Source organism: Scylla paramamosain, chromosome 26 (genome assembly GCF_035594125.1).
Source record: "Scylla paramamosain isolate STU-SP2022 chromosome 26, ASM3559412v1, whole genome shotgun sequence".
Classification (NCBI taxonomy): domain Eukaryota; kingdom Metazoa; phylum Arthropoda; class Malacostraca; order Decapoda; family Portunidae; genus Scylla; species Scylla paramamosain.
In genome coordinates, this window is record NC_087176.1 from 18,579,237 (window position 1) to 18,601,027 (window position 21,791).

Here is a 21,791-nt window from a genome sequence, read left to right on the forward strand (position 1 = left end):
GATGGAAGCCGCTCTGTTCCTCTACTAGGAGCTGTTTTTCTTCAATTCACTATATGAGACGGATAGTAGCCAGGCGTTCCAGGAGTTTCCCAAGGCAGGAGAGGAGGGCAATTGGACGGTATGATATGGTAATGTGAGATCCTTGCCTGGTTTATGAATGGGGAGGAGAGTGACTAGTTTCCAACAGGTTAGGAAGTGTCCCATCAGCTACCCGGAGTTGTAGACTCATAGGTGTTGTTGAAAAACAGGTGTAAGGTGGGTTATGAACTTGTATGGTATGTTGTCATGTCCTGGAGCTTTGTTGGCTTTGAGAGTCCTCATGGTTTCTTTAAGTTTATTGTGTGTAAAAAGCTGGGTAAGTTCTATAATACCTGAGGAAATAGTGGCATTAAAGGTGATCTGGTGAAGGTCTGTTGGGTACACCAAATTTTAACTGGTAATGGTTTGCTGGTGTTCCTGCTTTTATGTTGATCATTGAGGTGTCATTGGTTAATAGTGCCTTGTAGAGGAATGAATCAGCTGGGCTTCATGCCCTCCATGGAGTGGAGAAACTCCCATGTTCTCTTGGGGATGAGGAGAAAGAGAGTGTGGAGCAGTGAGTACTGAACATCCTCCTCCTGGTCTACAAGATGCTTTTGGCGCAGATGGCCTTGAGGCAGCTGTATTCCTTGCCTGCCTGAGTAGATGTTCTTTGCCATCTGTTCCAGGCTTGCTGTTGGGCTGCAACTGCCTTGGCACAGGTGTCATCCCACCAGGGTTTCCGTGGTCAGTGAGGAGTGCAAAAGGTGATGATGGAAGGCTGTCTTCCCTGCTTTGTGCATGGAAGTGGTGATTAAGTGGGCAGCCTCTTCAATTGGGAGAGTGGAGAGGTCATGGGTGGTGTTAGGGCTGCCACATAGTCTGGCCACTTGGAAGGTGTCATTCTCAAGTGTGATATGTATCTGGGATAGGGTATGGGTGTGGCTTGTGGAAGAATAGCTAGAATAGGGAGGTGGTCACTCCCCATGTAAGGCCTGTGGAGAATGTTGTGTTATTCAACAAGGAAGATATCTAGTATTGAAGGTGCTCCTGTATGTGGATGGTATCTGGTGGTGAGTCCTGGCGAGTTTAGTAGTGTCAGATTGGGGGAGTTGAATAGGTAGTTGAAAAGACTATTACCTGCCAGGTTCCTGTGATGGAGGGGGAGGGTAGGATTTCAACGCTGGTGGTGGGTGTTAAATTCTCCCATGATGAGTGCTGGTGGTGGAACAGAGAAGTACTGATTGTACTCTTGATAGGACGCAGCTCAGGTTGGGTCATAATATATCACTACTGTGAGCCAGCCACTTCTTAGACTGAGTCTGGCGCCTATCATTTCGAGATATCCTCCTTACCACAGTAGGATTGCAAGCTTGGTGTGGACAATAGGTTAAGAGGACCACCCTGCCTCATCTCTGGTGGTGGTCTCATTTGAGGATGGTGTAGCCCAGGCCCCATACTCTACAAACTGTCATAGACAAGTCTGTGGGTCACAGTGAAATAAAATGGCACATTTCAGACATAACTCTGTCATAAACTAATATCGTCGTCCATAAACTCCTATTATTAGTCATAAAATACTATGACAGGGTTCACCCTGTCTTACTGCCACTTATGATGTGCTGGGTTGTCAGCCGTAATCTTATCCTATATATCATGTTTTTTTTTATTAGATACACTGTCTAACTTCCCATAATATCAAGCTAAAACAATTTAAATCCGAGAAAATAATGTCAAAAAACATATTTCATTTCATAATTTAAAGTTGACATATTGTGAGCGTGTGTTCTATTGGCAAACAGTGACTGAGATATGATAGATGATTTCTGACTGCTATAAGACTGACGGTCATAAATTCTGTTAATAATGACCAAAAGCACTATGTAGAATACAGGCCCAGTATTTTGAGAGAGATGTGTGGGGAGAGCCATGTCTCATATAACCCCACCACAGAAAGTGTTGTATTCCTCAGGTACTGCTTGAGCTCCTGCATCTTCCTGATGAGAGATCTGGAGTTCCACAGAAGGAGAGTCAGATTCATTAATGGAAGAGTAAGGAGAGAGTGGAGGAAAGGGCAGGCCAAAGCCTGACCTGGATGTCCAGAAATGTTGTGCCCCTCTGGTACAAGTGGTAGGTGTTGAGTAGGAGAGTGAAGAGTTAATGTAAGGCTTCTTGGTATGGGGGAGAGGATGTGTTGGCATGTGGAGGAGGCTGGTGTACTGGGGGTATTGGGTGGTGGTGGCCTATCCAGGGTGTGGTGTGGGTGCTGGGTTGAGTTGATGGAGGTTGAGGTGTGTTTGAAAGAGTGTAAGGTTGGACCTGGTGGAGGATGATGAACTTCCACCAGTGTGGTGGAATGGGTGAGCTCAGTGTGAGAGGGTGAGGATGTGCAACTCCTGGCGGTGGTAGCTGGTTGGCATGGGTGATTGTGGTGTCTTGGTGCGGGGCTAGGATTAGGAGGTGGTGGTGAAGGAGGAGCTGATGAGGGTGGTGCTTCTGGTGACCATTCATCATTTCCCAGGCACTGCTGGAGTATGTCAAAACAATTTTCGGTCATGGCAGACAACCAAGCGTTAGGGTGAATATGTGCTACTGGTGCTTGTGGTGGTGGTGAGTTGGTGGGGTTGGTTGACTGACAAGATGGCCTAGATTTAGGAAGAGGGAGCTAACAGTGGAACCTGGTCTTCAGAATTTGATTTAGGTATATTGTGCTATACGGTTGAAGGAATAGTAATCAGACCTAGGACCATGGGCCTGCCACATTGGAAACAATGGTAGGGTTTGTCACAAGTTGTGTCCCCTTGCTGGTAAAGGTGAGAGCCACTGCACCAGGAGCAATGTATTGAAAACCAGCAGGTGTTGACTGAGTGGCCCACTCTCTGGCATGCTGGGCAATGGAGAAGGGGTAACAGGTAAGGCCATGTCTGATAAACTAGCTGGTCTATGGACACTTTTGGTGGGAGGGTTCTGATACCTTCATTCTGATCTAGTTACCATAGGTGGAGTTGGAGAGATGGCGGGGAGTCAGTGTACCAGATCTCATGGATGTCAGTGCCATTCATGGCCTTCAAAGAATTGCAGACCTCCTGAAGGTCAGTGTCCTCAGTTAGAGACCCACTCCTGCCATAGGTGAATCTAGTACCATCACCATCTCTGTGTCGTAGCCATGGCATCCATGCCTATAGTATTGCGCCCCATGACACCAGCACCCACGCCGCCCTTAGTAATGCCCCAGGCTGTGTCACCCGCTTATGTTATCCATGGTCACAAGCAAGGAGGCAGTAGACACCTGCCGAAACGATAATTACTCCCAGTGAGGTCTAAAGCACTGTTCAAGGGGTGCTGTGAACTTATCATTAAACCCAGCTGTGACCTCACTGAACGTTTCCCTTTGTGTCTCACAACACAAGGGGGCAGTCACAGCCTGCCCTCTAAAGACAACTCTCTTCCTCCACACAAGCACCTAATAACACACACACCCTTCACTCAAAAATTTTAAAATCATCATGGCGACTCCTACACCAGCCTTGAAGTCCCCATCTAGGGAGGGGACCATAAATGTTCCCAGGTTGGACTGCCTTTATGTCAACGACCCTAAGTGTCTTGACACCCCCCTCAACTTTTTCTTCATTTATCTGTGCTGTATGCCTCTCACCTAACTCCTCTGACTATAAGAAATTCTTTGACTACTTAACTTCCAAAGTGGAGCACATTCTGACCCTCTTCCATTTTGCAGAGATCTCCATTCTTGGAGACTAATGTTCACCACCAGCTTTGGCTTTCCTCTCCCTTCACTGACCATCCTGGTGAACTAGCCTACAACTTTGCTATCCTCCATGACCTAGAGCAATTGGTGCAACACCCTACTCGTATTCCTGACCGTCTTGGAGATACACCCAACATTCTTGACCTTTTCCTGACCTCTAATCCTTCTGCTTATGCTGTCACCCTTTCTTCTCCGTTGGGCTCCTCCGATCACAATCTCATATCTGTATCTTGTCCTATCACTCCAATCCCTCCTCAGGATCCCCCTAAGCGAAGGTGCCTCTGGCGTTTTGCCTCTGCTAGTTGGGGGGACCTGAGGAGGTATTTTGCCGATTTTCCTTGGAATGACTACTGCTTCCGTGTCAGAGACCCGTCTTTGTGTGCTGAGCGCATAACAGAGGTGATAGTGTCTGGCATGGAGGCGTACATTCCTCACTCTTTTTCTCGTCCTAAACCTTCTAAACCTTGGTTTAACACAGCTTGTTCTCGTGGTATACATGATAGAGAGGTGGCCCACAAAAGGTACTTAAGCCTTCCATCACCAGAATCTCATGCACTTTATATTTCTGCCCAGAACCATGTCAAGTCTGTTCTCCAAATAGCCAAAAACTTCATTAACAGAAAATGTCAAAACCTTTCAAGATCTAACTCCCCTCGTGATTTCTGGCATCTAGCCAAAAATATCTCCAATAACTTTGCTTCTTCTTCTTTTCCTCCTCTACTTCAACCAGATGGCACCACTGCTATCACATCTATTTCTAAAGCTGAACTCTTTGTTCAAACCTTTACTAAAAACTCTACCTTGGACGATTTTTGGGCTTGTTCCTCCCTCTCCTCCACCCTCTGACTACTTCATGCCACCTATTAAAATTCTTCGCAATGATGTTTTCCATGCCCTCGCTGGCCTAAACCCTCGGAAGGCTTATGGACCTGATGGGGTCCCTCCTATTGTTCTCCGAAACTGTGCCTCCGTGCTTGCACCTTGCCTAGTCAAAATCTTTCAGCTCTGTCTGTCAACATCTACCTTTCCTTCTTGCTGGAAGCTTGCCTACATTCAACCTGTTCCTAAAAAGGGTGACCGCTCTAATCCCTCAAACTACCGTCCTATTGCTTTAATTTCCTGCTTATCTAAAGTTTTTGAATCTATCCTCAACAGGAAGATTCTTAAACATCTATCACTTCACAACTTTCTATCTGATCGCCAGTATGGGTTCCGTCAAGGCCGCTCTACTGGTGATCTTCTGGCTTTCCTTACTGAGTCTTGGTCATCCTCTTTTAGAGATTTTGGTGAAACTTTTGCTGTTGCCTTGGACATATCAAAAGCCTTTGATAGAGTCTGGCACAAAGCTTTGATTTCCAAACTACCCTCCTACGGTTTCTATCCTTCTCTCTGTAACTTCATCTCAAGTTTCCTTTCTGACCGTTCTATTGCTGCTGTGGTAGACGGTCACTGTTCTTCTCCTAAATATATTAACAGTGGTGTTCCTCAGGGTTCTGTCCTGTCACCCACTCTCTTCTTATTATTCATTAATGATCTTCTAAACCAAACTTCTTGTCCTATCCACTCCTACGCTGATGATACCACCCTGCACTTTTCCACGTCTTTTCATAGACGTCCAACCCTTCAGGAGGTAAACATATCACGCAGGGAAGCCACAGAACGCCTGACTTCTGATCTTACTAAAATTTCTGATTGGGGCAGAGCAAACTTGGTATTGTTCAATGCCTCAAAAACTCAATTCGTCCATCTATCAACTCGACACAACCTTCCAGACAACTATCCCCTCTTCTTCAATGACACTCAACTGTCCCCCTCTTCTACACTGAACATCCTCAGTCTGTCCTTTACTTATAATCTGAACTGGAAACTTCACATCTCATCTCTAGCTAAAACAGTTTCTATGAAGTTAGGTGTTCTGAGACGTCTCCGCCAGTTTTTCTCACCCCCCCAGCTGCTAACTCTGTACAAGGGCCTTATCCGTCCATGCATGGAGTATGCTTCACATGTCTGGGGGGGTTCCACTCATACTGCTCTTCTAGACAGGGTGGAATCAAAAGCTTTTCGTCCCATCAACTCCTCTCCTCTCCTCCTGTCTTCAGCCTCTCTCTCACCACCGCAGTGTTGCATATCTAGCTGTCTTCTACCGCTATTTTCATGCCAACTGCTCTTCTGATCTTGCTAACTGCATGCCTCCCCTCCTTCCGCGGCCTCGTTGCACAAGACTTTCTTCTTTCTCTCACCCCTATTCTGTCCACCTCTCTAATGCAAGAGTTAACCAGTATTCTCAATCATTCATTCCTTTCTCTGGTAAACTCTGGAACTCCCTGCCTGCGTCTGTATTTCCACCTTCCTATGACTTGAATTCCTTCAAGAGGGAGGTTTCAAGACACTTATCCACCAATTTTTGACCACTGCTTTGACCCTTTTATGGGACTGGCATTTCAGTGGGCATTTTTTTTATTAGATTTTTGTTGCCCTTGGCCAGTACCCTTTCTACATAAAAAAAAAAAAAAAAAAAAAAAACATACTATCTACCTCCTACTTTGCTTCACACTTCTCTTCCCACTGACTTTCCCTCATCATTACATCTTCTTTTTCCCCACACTTTTCTATCCAAGTATCCAACTATCCAACTGCATCCTATACACTCACACTGACTCACTATACATTTTTAAAGAAAACGCAACATGATCTGCCCACAATCTTTAATCTACTACTTTCCTTCAATTTTCTTTCTTTTACTTCTTCTATCCAAACTCTTAAATATTCTCAGTCTTTCTACAAGTAAAGCAAAAACTGGATCCGACACTCACACTCACTTCGCCTGCTACCGAAAACTTCATTTAAAAATAGCAATGTGATCTGCCCACAGTCTTTAATCTACTACTTTCCTTCAACTTTCTTTCTTTTACTTGTTCTGTCCGAACTCTTCAATATTCTCAATCTTCCTACAAGTAAAAAAAAAAAAATGCATCCTTTCAGTTGCGACCAGGCTGTGGTCGGGGTAAGACGCGGTTTCACCCACGCTCCCTCTGACTTATTCTAAACACCACGTGTGTTGCTCCCGCCTCGTTCAGTCATCATGTCTGTTAAAAGTGACCAAGTTCCAATGTTGAACAACGTTTCAGGAAAGCGAATAAGGGCACGTTCTCCTTCAGCGTCTACAAAGCACTACACCCCCAAGAAAGCGGCCCATAACCTGTTGGAGGCCAGCAGCAGTGATGAGAGCTCACCAAAATGAGCCACCCGCAGCCTCCAGCCTCCCCCTCAGTTTCAGGACAACGCCACTGAAGCGGACTGGGCCCCACTCGAGCTCTCCATCTGCAGCGACGTGGTGTAGCAGCAGGACGGCAGTGACGAGGAACGAAAATGGACCATCGTCACGTCCAGCCGGGCTCGCCGCCTCCAGCCTCCAAGACCCAAGTTCAAGCTGGGCAGCCTGGGTGACCACGAGAACACCTACCGAGCCATCTGTGCCCTCGAGAAGGAGTATCCGACCCTTCAGATATAGGTAAGGGTTAACCTCAAAGGCGAACACATAGTCACGCCCAAGGACGAAGACTCCATGGCACCTCTGCGCTGCATCGCGGAAGAAAGTAACAAGGTGTTCCTCCTCGACCCCAGTGAAAGGAGGCACAAGGTGGTGCTGGAGCGCTACCCGCTTGACCTGCCTCTTGAGGCGGTAGAGGCTTACCCTCAGGTGGCCTCAGCCCAATGTCTGACCGCCAGGAGGGACAAGATACCCACAAGACAGGTACTACTTGTATATGTGGGGCTGCCGCCCACCATGTTGGACCTCAGCTGCTGGGGTAGATATTTCCTGCGCCCCTACCAAGGTGAGCCAGTAAGATGTAGGTGCCAACGCTATAACCACCTGCATGCACAGTACGGACATGCCGTCAGGTGCGGCATGTGCAACCTGCCCCACCCGACAGAGGAGTGCATTGCCCGCCATAAGGCCAACGAGGCAACCACCGCCAGGTGCCCCAACTGTGGGAAAAACCACCACGCATGGAAGCTATAGTGCTCTGAGAGGCTCCGTGGGATGCCCCGACCATGCCAGCAGCAACAATACCAACCTCAGACGCCACCAAGGCGGCAACGACGACGTCGCCCCAAATCATCGCAGGGGGAGCTCCGACAGCAGGCCGCCCAGCCCCAGGAACAGCAGCAGCAGCAGCAACAGCATCCACCACATCCACCATCTCTGAGTGCGGCCTCCTGCCACCACCAACGAATTTGAGGGACCCACGCCTGTCCCCCGCCTCTCCTACCACTAGACCACCACCACCAACATGGAGAGATGTGCTGAGGGCGCCATCCACGCAGACCAGACTGCAGGGCCTCCCAGGCTCAGAGTCCTGCAATGGATCGTGCAGGGCCTGCGACTCAAGAAACACCAAGTTCTACAACCCGTTTTCGAGGAGCACCTTGATGTTGTGCTCCTCCAGGAAACTGACGCCCGCCAACTTTGAATGGAGGGTGGCTATGCAGCACTGATGAGGAGCGCTATCCCCCACCGCAGAGTCACAGCCCCAGTCAACTGCGGGGACGGCGTGCAGGTCCTGGCGCTGGAGCTGCAGGTGGGAAGTCTCCTGCTCCTGGTGTACAACATATACGGGAGCCAGCGACACCAGCTGGAGGCAGGAGAACTTCTCATCCTTGCCTTCCACTCCAGTCTCTTGGTTGAGGGCGACCTCAACGCCCACCACCCCATGCTGCAGTCACCGTCCCCAGCCAACGAAACGGGCCGCCACCTGGCTGTGCTGCTCGAGGACATCCCTCATGCGAGCCTCCTCAACATAAGGGAGGCCACTCACACCCGGGAAGGGAGGTTCGACCTCACGTTGGTATCGAGTGACCTGGTGACCGGCGCTACGAGCATCCATCCTCACCACTCTCCCAGTGGCCCCGCCGGTCCCACCCCGCCCTCCTCCACGTTGGAACATAAGAAGAAAGGACTGGGCCAGGTTTCAGGCCTCTTGAGGAGTGGTGGACCGCCTATCAGCTGCCTGCCGACATACATCAGCAGGAGAGGGACCTGACAGTGGCCATCCAGACCGCAGCCGCCGCAGCCATCCCCAGGTGTACCCCGAGCCGCCACCGGCCAGACTGGTGGTACTATAATGAAGAGGTGCGCGAGCATAACCATCGTGTCAACCTGCACAGGAAATTATACAAGAGGCGGCCCAATCCTAACAACTTGAGACTCCTGCAGGACATAGTGGCCCGCACATGGCAGGTATCCCTGACGCTCATGCTGGGCCAGCTGGGGATGCCACTCTGTTGGCCATGCTTTAACACCTCATGGTTAGCGGGCTGCCTGCCGCCCACGTCGAAGGAATCTGACATTTAGCCGATTCCAAAGCCGAGAGAGCCCACTAAGATTAGGCCCTTCTCTCTCCTCAACTGCACGGCCAAAACGGCTGAGAGGATGGTGCTTGCACGCTACAGTGGCACGTGGGGCCCTCTCACCCACATGTGTTTGGCTACACCCACAGAGCACGGTAGACAGCATCCTCACCCGGCTGACCCAAATCGAGCTAGCCAGCTCTCACGCCATTCTCGACACACTCGTGAGGAAATGGGTGCGAGGGAGGCTGCTGGCTCGGCTCCACAACTACCTGCAGCACTGCCGCGCTAGGGTTAGGTTTCAGGGTCTGAGGTCGAGCTTCAAGGAATTCGAGAATGGGACGCCCCAGGGCGGCATCATCAGCCCCCTGCTATTCAACCTGCTGATGGAGCAGCTGGTGGCACTGCCTTTTCATGCGGGCACCGTCCTGCTGAGCTACGCCAATGACCTCGCCCTCGTGGTCACCAGAAGGGGCAACAAGCTCAGGAGGACGCAGCAAGCACCTGAACCTGGGGTTCAAGATCTCGGCAGAGAAGTCCCAGGCCATGATGGTGAAGGCGGCAGACCCATCCTGACAGCTCCGCGTCCAGGAAGTTGAGCTGGCATGGACCAACTCCTACCAGTACCTCAGCGTGTGGGTGGACAAGTGGCTGTCCTTCACAGCCCATGTCGCCTACCTGAGGGATAGGACGCAGGCTAGGCTGAACGTGATGCGGGCCATGATGCAACTCACCGCTGGTGCCACATTTTCCGTCTTGTGCCAGTAGTACGTGCAGGCTGTATGCTTGCTGGTGGATTACAGCGCTCCCGTCCTCATAGCACTCTCCCCAAACCAGCAGTAGTGGATTGAAGAGCTAGAAAACACAGCGATTAGGACCATGCTTGGGGCACCGAGGTGGTCCAGCGAATGCGTCATGCAGAGCAAGACCAACCTGGTTCCCCTCACCACCAGGGTACAGCAGATCATGGCCTGCCATGTAGCGAGGGTGCTGCAGCGTGATGCGGAGGGAGTGACACAGAGGAGACTGAGGCTGACGGGGACTCAGGGCGTCGGGTCTCTCCGCCGCAACCCGTGGCTGCTGCAGTGCATGCTGGCCACCCATAACCTGGCTTACATGGAGGACTGGCCCCAGGCGGACATCCTTGCCCCCACCTTCCGCGCCCCGCCCCTGTGGGAGCCAACCGCAGCAGAGTTCTCTGCCACTCAGCTGCCCGCCAGTAAGTCGCTCTGCGCTGTGGAGATGGGGCAGCATGCCTTCATGGTCTAGGCGCGGGTCACCGAGCCAGACAGTGCTATGTACTACACTGACGGCTTGGTTGACCCTGACAGCGAAAGGACGGGCACGGCTGCCATCACCAGAGGGGCCGAGGTGTGCGAGAGGACTCCCGACTACTACTCCACCCTGCAGTCAGAGCTGGTGGCCATCCATCTGGCCCTGGAGCACGTTCAACACCGACCAGAGCTCTCCGTGGTGCTCCACACCGACTCCAGAACCGGGTACAGGCTCTCCAATAGCCGCACCCCAGCGACAACGTGGGCCTCGTCACCGCCATCCTGGGCAGCCTCCAGTGCCTCGCTGCGCAGGGGCGGCGGGTGAGGCTCAACTGGATACCCGGCCACGTGGGAGTACGAGGCAATGAGGCTGCTGACTTAGCCGCCAAGAGGGCTAGTGGCCCCCAGGTGACTGGGCATGTGCCGCCCAGCCTAAACCAAGAGAGGGCGCGACCCAGGCGCGCCGCAACACCGCCAGCTGGAAACAAGGAAGAGACAAGCAGCTTGGTACACTGCCGCCACTGGCTACCAATCGTTGGACGCCTCCCAGCAGCAGCCCAGAGCTGACGGCGTGATGCTGCAGCGCGTGAGACTGGGCTACTGCACCAGGGAACAGCTGTATGACGGCTACCAGGGGCGGGAGTGTGACCACTGCGGGAGGCACAGCCGCTACCCGCTAGTCCACTACCTTCTGGCCTGCCCAGCCACCGCTGCCCTCAGACCAACGCCGCCGCCACCCGCCCACCCTGTAGGTGGTGGTCTCTTCAGCAGCCGTGTGGCCAGGGCTGTCCTTCTCGTCCGCCACATGCCCACAGACTTGATGCTGCAAGTGCTCAGAGCAGCACCCCCGCTCCAATGACCAGGTCACAGCTCATGACCTTAACCGGCGAGCAGCACACCTCGCCGCACCACCGCACGACCCGCCACCGGAACCCAAGACACCCCACCTGTGGGATGGTGCCCGCTTTATGTATTATATGTACATTGATGTATATTTTGTGCCATATGTACATATTTAAAAATGTACTGTAATGCTCAATAAATATTTAATAATAATAATAAACTGCATCTAACTCCTAATAAAAAAATTAAAAAATGCATCGGACGTCTCAGCAAAGGGTTCCTGGCCTTCGGGCGAGCTTGCACCGCACCCGCCAGTGGGGCTGATCTGGGGCACACAATTGAGGAGATGTGCCGGGGCTGATGACGTCCCAGGGTGACCGAAGGCGTCTCCTGTGAACCACTCCTGCACCACCACCGAATACAGCTTTCTCCCCCTCGCAGTCATTCATGGCTGCGGGAATCTGCCTGATGAGGCCGCGGACTTCTCAGCTCCAACGTCCGCCTTCATGAGATGGCCACCACGACATTCGCCGCGAGTCTTCCCCGAAGAATCGTGTGCTAGTGACATACTAACCTTGAACTACCCGATAGAGACAGACACTTGTAGTGCCAGCACTCAAGTGAAACAGTTATAGTGCCCAAGTGTGGACACTGCATGACAATATGTTCGTTCTTCTGTATGTTCAATTGTGCTATCCCTGTACCCACAGCAGCACGGGAGCTCCGGTTTCCATCCAGAAGACATCTGTGCTGTCTGTGGATACACTGTACTTTGTATATATGCATACCTTCTACTTTCACTCACTGTGTAAATATTGCCTCTCATTGTATGACTCTTTCTCACTTTCTCACCAGACGCAAGGTAGGCAATGCCTGTCAGTGTCCGGCCTCTACGAATCTTCTCCAAAGGTCTCTATCCATGAAATCCTCATCTCTGGTTATTTCTTGTAGATTTCTTCCTCTTCGTTCAGCAGCTTCTTCAACTCCCTGCATCCATCGCTTCCTAGGTCGTCCCACTGGCCTCCTGCCTAGAGGAACCCATTCCAGAAACTTCCTTGCGTATCTTGTATCTTCCATTCTTTGGACATGTCCATACCATCTCAATTTGTTCTTTTCAATTATCTTCAGTACAGATGTTATCCCTAATCTCTCTCTGGTTTCTTCATTTCTAATTCTATCAAGTCTGGTCACACCTCGGATCATTCTCAGAACTCTCATTTCTGCTGCTTGTATTTGTGAAGATGTTCTTGTTGTCAGTGTCCAAGTTTCTGACCCATATAGAAGTACTGGTCTTAGTATTGTTGTAAATATTATGGTTTTAGCTTTTGTTGGAATATTCTTATCTTTAAGTATGGGATACAATGCACTGACATTTGCATTGTACTTCTGTATTCTATTTAAAATTTCTATATTCTGTCTGTTTTCCTCGTCGAAAAGTACTCCCAGATAACAAAATTTGTCGGTCTGCTTCAGTTTAACGTTTTCTATGTAAATATTACACTCCTCCTTTATTCTGCCAACTTTCATCATTTCTGTTTTTTGTTTGTTCATTCTCATTCCTTCCCTATTTAAGACATCATTCCATCTTGTCATGGCCTCTTGAAGATCTTGTTGGCTTCCTGTCACGACAGCGACATCGTCTGCATAGGCCAGCGTGATCTCTTTATCCTCCCTTACACACACTTCCTTCAGGCATCTGTCCATGTATATAATGAATAGCAAAGGAGAGAGCACTCCCCCTTGTCTCACTCCTGTCTTAATGCTAAACCATTCACTCTCCAGCTCTCTGTTCTTGACTCTGCTCTCTGTGTTCTTATATATACTCTTAATTACTCGTATCAGTTTAGAGTTTATGCCGTAGTCTTGATGTTGTAAGACTCTCCACAAGCAATCTCTTCTAATTCTATCAAAGGCTTTTTCCAGATCTATAAAAGCCACATATTTATCAATGCTCCACTCCCAATTCTTCTCCATTATCATCTTTAAAGTGAACACTAGATCTGTCGTGCTCCTATTGGGCCTGAAACCATACTGCCATATTCCTAGTTTCTCCTCGACACAGGTTCTTAATCTTTTCTCAACTATTCTTTCATACAATTTTCCAACATGAGATAACAGGGATATACCTCTATAATTTGCACAATCTGTTTTACTGCCTTTCTTATATATTGGACATACTATTGCTTTGTGCCAGTCATGGGGCACTTTCTCCTCTTTCCACGCATTACTGAAAATGTACCTCATCCACTCTACACATTCTTCCCCAGCAGCTATAAATAGCTCTATAGGGAGCTCGTCGTCCCCTGGGGCTTTGCCGCTTCTCATCTTCTTTAGTGCCTCCTTCACTTCCTCTGTACTGATCTCATTTGGGTTCTCTCCTTGTTCCTCCTGTATATCTAGATTCCGCTCTTCATCCACTTCCACATCCTCCACATTTAGAAGTTCTTGGAAGTATTCTCTCCATCTTTCTTCAATCTCCTGTGGTTTTGTTAGTAGTTCTCCTGTTTTGTTCATTATTGCATATGTTGATTCGTTATTTCCTTTCCTATAGTTCTTAGCCATGCTATACAGTAATTTTTTTGTTCCTTCTACGTCTCTCTCTAGATCTTGACCAATCTTGATCCACATGTTCTCCTTGGCTGCTCTTTTGGTTGCTTCTGCACTGTTTCGTTTATCTACGTAATCTTCTCTATCTTCAATGTTTCTTGTTTTCATCCATTTTCTGAAAGATCTTGTTTTTTCTTTGACTGCTTCCTTAACATCATAAGTCCACCATGCAGTACTTTTCTTTTTGGTTCCATATTTGATTTTAATACCAACTGTCTCCTCAGCTGCCCCATACACAGTGTTCTTGAATTTATTCCATTGTTCTTCTATGTTCATTTCTTCCAATTCCAGTTCGGTTGGTTTTCGTAATGTTACCAGTTGCCGCAGTGCTTGCTTCTTCTCTTCGTCCTTGAGGTTTTCCAGTTTGAATCTCTTTTGCTTTTTCTTGACTTTTTCCTTTGGTTTTACAATTTTCAATTTAGCCACCACCAACCTGTGGTCAGAGTCTAAGGACACAGATGGTATGGTCCTAACATCTTTAAATATGTTTTTCTTGTTGGTGAGAAACAGGTCAATCATTGACCTCTCAGTATATCCTTGTTGTGCTGCATTCCACCGATACCATGTCCATTTATGGCTCTCCTGATGTTTATAATAAGTATTCATAATGGACATGTTATTCATCACACAATAATCTATTATTCTTTCTCCCTCCTGGTTCCTTTCGCCAATGCTAAACTCTCCGATGACGTGCTCTACTCCATCTCTATTCTGTCCGACATGTCCATTCTTGTCTCCCATGACAATGACATTCTCGTGATGTCTTATTGTTTCTGTCATTTCCTGTAGAGTTTCATAAAACTGCTCTTTCTCCCTCAGACTTCTAAACCATGTAAATATTGTTAGCAAAATTGTAAACTCCTCTCTTCCCTCTCTCACAGCAGTACGGGTGGTTCCCCTCCCCCCCGGGAACTCCCGGGAACTCCCTCGCTCTCGCATGTACTGGCCTGCGACACTCATCGCTTTACAGCAGCAGGCCTGACCGCCCGGCAACTTTCCACTCCTACTGTATTTCTATTTTTTCTTCTCTTTTTCTTCCCGTGTACCAGTCCCGGTACACTCCCCCCGCACCCTCTTGTGTATCCCACTTCCCTAAATATAAGTTCGAAAAGTTTGAAAACTGCATCAGATCCAAGAAGCACTATCAATCAATCCTTATAATATCAGCTGTAGTGACGTGATCATTATGGCGCAGCAACCTGATACATTGGGAAGGAAGACTCCCACACCCCTCTGTTGTCTTAACACAACAGGACTTTGAAGCTTTCATATCCAGACATACAAAAAGTTATTTTAGCTACGTACAGGGCCTGAAATACGTTTGTGGCGGTGAAAAACGTTACGCTGCGTATCCTAGCCTCCCTTATCACAGCAACCCTCGTGATTTTTCACGGACCTAGAATCACGAACGCAGTTAAACTGGGATGAAACAGGCAAGCTTGAATTAACTAACAGTACTGTCTAGGCAGTGCCAGAGTATTACTTGAAAATGCTATTGCTGCCTTTGGTTAGAAGTATGATAATGTAAAGGAGGAGTTCCTCAAACTCTACCCTGATAACGTTAGCCCAAAATTAAGGAAAGAGACACTGAATAGTACGAAGAGGGGACAATGAGAAACTCTTCGGGAATTTTACATAAGATGTGACACTACATCAGGAGGTTTGTCACGTTTGAGCCACTGCATAAAAATAATTTTGCTGCCAGGATGCTAAGTTGTTTCCCTCTATCATTTGAGTATACTTTACAAGCTGATGGGCTCAAGGATCCCTTAAAAATACTAAATAGGCCAACATGGGCCAACATCCACCCCCAATCAAAATTAACTGATGCAGATGTCCTTAAGGAAAAACGAGGAGCTCCAGCCGCTACTGTGGCTGCACGACATTCCACAGCCAGATAAATCTCCAAACTATATGAGTACTGATGGCTGATACTCGTGAGTTACAGATTATAACATAACATTGTTATGCAGTGTTTGAAATATGTAATCATGAATATTATTATTCAGGAAGTTTTGCAAAGGGTAACTATAAGTGAACGAAATGGAAGGTAAAGGAATAATACATGAATAATGTCCCCTCATCCAGTATTCAAAGAAATCGCACGAATGATATGAAAATATTTCGTTCATAATGCCCAATAGCATGCATGAATTTAGTGTTGCCATATGTGCAATAGTTTCTGATTGGTAGATGTACTGTGACGTCATATGTGACGTGCATATGACACCACACTTCATCAAATCAACAATTTTTCTTTTTCTTTTTTTCTTTAGCAGGTTGGCCTTTTGCAGGACGAACCAGAAGAACGAGGCTTCCTCTACAACCGGAAAGGACCGACACCGCTCTTTTCGCCCATCCCATCCACATCATACAATAAAGTGTCATATCCCTGTCATCACCAACTCATTCTACTACTATCCGTGGTTCGGATCCCACGTAAAACTCTAGGTCCCCCCCATCACACGAACCGCATCGAAGGGTAGGATAAACACCTAAAACACTCAATCATGATCACAGTAGTACAATTAAACTGTCGCTGTTTCTGGAATAATAGACACCATATTTCAGAAGCAATTCGACCTATCGATTCAGACATCGTCCTCCTCAACCACACAGGTTTACCACCTAAACCCATCAAACTATACGGATACAACACACGATACATGGCAGGTAAACGCCATGTCATGGTTAAATGTATCATCAAACACATACACATAATCGACTGACCTTCAGCCCACTTCCTGGCCACCAAGATCGAAACACAACATGGGCAATTTCTTATTGCCACCACATACATCAGGCTCCCACTCACCAGCCTCAACAGCCTCTTCAACCACACAAACATACCAGTCTGGCAGATCTCAATGCCAGACACACAGCATTCAGACATTCCAACAACAACCAACACCAACACGAACTCCTACAACTCACACAACTGAAACGCCTCCGTTTCCTTGGACCTGACTTCCCTACCTACTTTACCCACAATGGGAATGGCAAGCCGGACCTCATCCTCTCCAATCGACAATCCCTACCCTACCTTTTCACCACCACATCTCCCACGGACCACCCTGTGGCTCAGACCACGTTCCCCTAATCCTCAAAATATCCTCCAACTCCATATCCATCCCATTTCCACCTGACCCCGGCTACCTCTCCGCTGACTGGGAGAGCTTCAAGGAAACGCTCACAGACTTGCACCGACCAACACAGCTCAAAGGCCAACCCTGTACAGAAATAGACAGTGCCTTAGAGATGCTACGCAATGACATTCTAACATCAGCCGACAGAGACATACCAAAAAAAAACAAAACACTAAATTCATGTAGACTTCAGATCTTCCATAAGAACAAAAAGATTACTAGAATGCTACAGAACATGTTTTCTACAAAACAGGCACGACCACATACCCATCTACAGAGACCTCAGTATCCTTCGCACACACATATAATAAATAACCTACAGGATGATCACAGCGTTCACTGGAGGAATGTAGTCTCCCGTATGGACGGAGCCCGCTGCAGTAATCCTACTCAGTTCTTGCACATTGTGCACAAGCTGAAGGGACGCCAGCAGGAAAGATTCGAATACCTCCTAGTGAATGGGGATCATGTCACTGACCCAGACCAGGTAACCAACAAATTCCAAACACATTGGCGCAATATCTTTCAACCACACCCTTTCCCTCTCCATGAGCCCAGTATTGCCCACATAAATCACATCACTAATCTTGTATGCCAAACCCTAGCAAACACACTACCACATAACACTATACAATTAACACGCCTCGACCCTCAACACCCTCTCATCACACCCATTGAGGAGGAGGATGTCTCCTGGCTGCTCAGGCATACTCCGCGGTGAGCCCCGGCCCCTCAGGAATCACTTGGTCAATAGTATGGAGCCTCCTTCCAGAAATTATATCCAGCCTGACAAAAATTTTCAATGCATACCTTGCCTGAATACTTCCCAAAGGCATTCAAAATTTCCAACATCATCCTCATTACTAAACCCGGTAAAAACTCTCACTTACCAGAAAACTATTGCTCCATAAGCCTCCTAGAAATTCTTGGAAAAGCTTTTGAACATCTAATCAATTTGAGATTGAGAGTGTTCCTCGAAGGTAATGAATTCGGCTTTCGGAGGAACGACTCTACTGAAGACGCCCTTAATAGCATTGTAGCATACATAAAATTCAACAAGCCCTATTTCAAAACAGCTCTCGTTACTAAAGATGTCAAAAAAGCATTTGACACTGTTTGGCACACTGCATTAAAACACAAAATTTGTGACAACTTTAACCTACCTCTTCTAACGCAATGTATCTTATGTAGTTTTCTGGAAGAGAGACAGAAAAGAATCCGCCACCAGGGCACTTTTTTCACCTTTTTTTACCCCTCAGGCTGGAGTCCCACAAGGCTCTGTACTCTCCCCCACCGTTTTCAATATGTATACATCTGACCTTCCCCCTCCCCCCCAGTCCACAATGACTCATTAACTATTCAATACGCAGATGATATAATGTAATTGGCCCGTGCCAGGTTGTTAGATCTCCTCACAGACAAAATTCAACACAAATTAACGGCGACTAGCCTATGGGAGATGAAATGGCGAATTCTCTCCCAAACCGAAAAATCTAAGGTCACTTATTTCAACATTAAAAAAAAACCAGCCCCACCAAATTTCACTGTACAAAATTGTTCCAAACCCCACCCCAATCCCCATCAGTAGCAACACCAAAGTCCTTGGCCTCACCATTGATAATCACCTCAAATTCAACATCCATATAAAGCAAAAAAGCAACTATAGCCGCCAAGGCCCTGAGCAACCTGGAAAGATTTCACGACAGCAGCACGAAAATAAAACTTCATCTTTACAAAGCTTTCATTCTCCCTCTTCTAATCTACTGCCCTCTTCGCCTCTCTCTTTCTGCTCCCACTAACCTCTCAGAACTTCAGAGGGTTCAAAATCAAGCAATTCGTTTCACTCTCTGGACAAAATGGTTCAACTTCCGAACCTCTCTTTCTATTCACAAGGAGTCTATCATCCCACCACTTAACATAACACACTACAACAGAATTGAGAAACAACTAAGCTCATTCTCAGACATACAAACGATCATATACAACTTCATAAAGAACATCCCCCTAGCCTTCCGTCACCTGCCCCACACAAACCTCCTTGACCCTCCCACTGAGCCTCCTGATCCCATTTTTAAATAATAGACTCCTCCCTTCTCTCTTTTTCCCTGTCTCTTTCTCTCTATACCCTTCTACCACTTATGGTGGCTGAGTGGCATCATCGTCGCACTCTCATTCACGTGAGCGGGCCCGTGTGCCAACACCTATTTTTTTCATATTTTTTGTCTTATAGCTTTGTATTCATATTTTTCATTCTATTCATTATTTTTCTGTCTCGCAGCCTAGGTTCTAAGGAGGCAGCGGACTGCTCCTGGGAAAGGGATGCAACAAAAGCAAACCTCCATTAACATCCCATGCCTCTGACCAAGGAAGTGGGCTCGTGTGCCAACATCTAGTGTTGTTTTTTTTCACATTTTTTGTCTTTTGGCTTTGTATTCATATTTTTGTTTTTATGCATTGCTTTTCCGTCTCGCAGCCTAGGTATGGGGGCACTGGACCACTTCCAGAGGGACGGGAACAGCACAAACCGCACTCCTCCCACTGACGTCAGGGCAATGGGGCCCCCGGCCATTGGCATGACGTTCCAGTGGTGGTACCCCTCGTGGCAGTTTTGGAGCGGATGGTACTGATGACAGGGACGGTAACCACACCATCCAGTGGAAGCCACTTCATCCCCCCAACAGAAGTAGCTGGGTGCATCCATGCAGGAATCCCCATTCACCCCCCACCACCGGCGACTCACTGCGTGCAAACAGATGGCAGTAAGTCTGACCCCCCAATGCGGTAAAGGAGTCTTTCGAGCCTCTGTCAATACACATCCTGCCGTCACGTCAATCATTATCACAAACCATCCTCATCTTTTTTTTTCCCCCTCCACCATGCATATGACACCACACTTCATTAAATCGACAATTTTTATCATTATATTTATTTAGCAGGTTGGCCTTTAAAGGACGAACCAGAAGACCGAGGCTTCCCCTAGAAAGGACTGGAAAGGATCGACACCGCTTTTCTCACCCATCCCATTCACATCACACAATAAAATCTCATATCCCTGCCATCACCAACCCACTCTACTACTATCTGTGGTTCAGATCCCACGTAAAACTGTAGGTCCCTCCGCTATACGGATGTACGTCTTCCTCTGTCCTTCTTTGGAAACCAATAAAAAGCACAAAAAACACTTTCTACTCTGGCTGTCCTTCACTCATTTTTCCTGTTGTATCCTGATAATGCTGTTTCTGGCTAGTCTGGCCCCAAGCACGTGCGGGGTTTGGTCTCCGGGGCTTGGATGCTTGGGCGGCATCCGTGGCTGTGGCTGTGCTGTGCTTAGCTTGCTCAGTTGGTGGCGGTCTCTCCTTGCTTCCCCTGACGAGGATCTTGTCTCCCTTGCCCCTTAGCATATCTCGTCTCCATTGGTACGTCCTCCCTGATAAAGTAACCAAAAATTCAAATTGCTCCTGGGTCAAGGCCCAGTGACTTTTCCTCCTACTATATTTCCCTTCTTATCACCCACCTATTCTTCCCACTATCCCCACTTCCCCCTCCCCATCTTTTCTATTTTACTTTACCTTTACCTAGCGACTTGCTCCCCGCACTCGCACACACCACTCGCTCACCAGCCTCCGTGGTGGAAGGACGTTCCTGCCTGCGCTCCTCGGCCCAGACATTATCGTCCATAGGACTCCAGCTTCCTGGCCAATCAGCGAGAAGCATCCTAGACCCCTAGCGGTGAACAGCGGTGTGTGCAAGTGGCCTTGCCTTGCACTCTTGAGTTTTCTCTGAGTTTTGTGGTTTATTTTCTCTTGCCTGTGTGCTGAAATACCCTGAAGATGGTGATAAGTGTGTATGGTTTATGCGAGGAGAGTGTGGCGAACAGGTAAAGGGCTATGGCATGCGAGAGATGCATGGCCTAGTTCCATGTAGCCTGTGTGGGTATGAGGTAGGCCAACATGAAGGCGCTGGGGTTCAAGCTTCTGGTGTTCCTATGCAGGGAATGCCTGAGCAAGAGCCTCAATGAGGATGAGGAAAAAGAAGAGAGAGTGGAGCAGTGCACCCAGACAGAAAACCTGATGAATGAGGGAGAAGCACAGACAACGAGGACTGAAGGGAGAAAAGACCAGCAAGAAGTGATGAAAGTGGATAGAACAGACAGACGCCCAAGGAAGAAGAGAATGGTAATTAAGAAAGCCCCAGTACGTGTCATTGCAGACAGCATGGTGAGGAAGACTCCCGACTTCGTAAGAAGGGAAATTGAGTGCACCAGCATGGGAGGTGCTAAGATCCAAGACATCAAGAGGAAAGTCAAGGAAGAAGTGCAAGAAATGGATAAAAGAAGTCTGCTAGTGATTCAAGGAGGAGGCAACAACTTAGTAGAGACAGGTGCTGAAGAAACAGTAAAGGAAGTGATAGAAGCAGTGAAGGCAGCAGAAGAAAAGATGTGTGGCTGTGGTGGGGGTCCTGCGGTGCCCACAGGAAGGAATGCAGTATGAGAAGGTCAGAAGAGAAACGAACTGCAAGATATGCAAGGAACTCATGAAGGTCAAGATGGAATGGATGGCAGAGAAGAAGGGTAACGTGAGCTTCCTAGACATGGATGGGATCCTTGACCAGAACAAATTCTATGGGAGAGACGGGGTCCACCTCAACCACAACGGAAATGAGAAGCTAGGACGTCGACTGGCCGAGTGGATGAGGGCGAGGCAGGTGTGTTGTGTGGATGAGGCATGACGAGGAGGACCCACTAATGTCAGCGAACATGGAAGAGGAGAGACTAACCAGGCAAGT

General features: G+C 48.1%; 1 long non-coding RNA gene across 1 annotated transcript; it reads left to right on the forward strand.

The window, feature by feature from the left end:
• The first annotated feature begins 1,889 nt into the window (after positions 1–1,889).
• Positions 1,890–20,122, forward strand: LOC135113775 (uncharacterized). Its single transcript, XR_010274985.1, has 3 exons — positions 1,890–2,148; positions 19,480–19,765; positions 19,940–20,122. It is a non-coding gene; the product is annotated as an uncharacterized LOC135113775 (long non-coding RNA).
• The last annotated feature ends 1,669 nt before the right edge of the window (positions 20,123–21,791 follow it).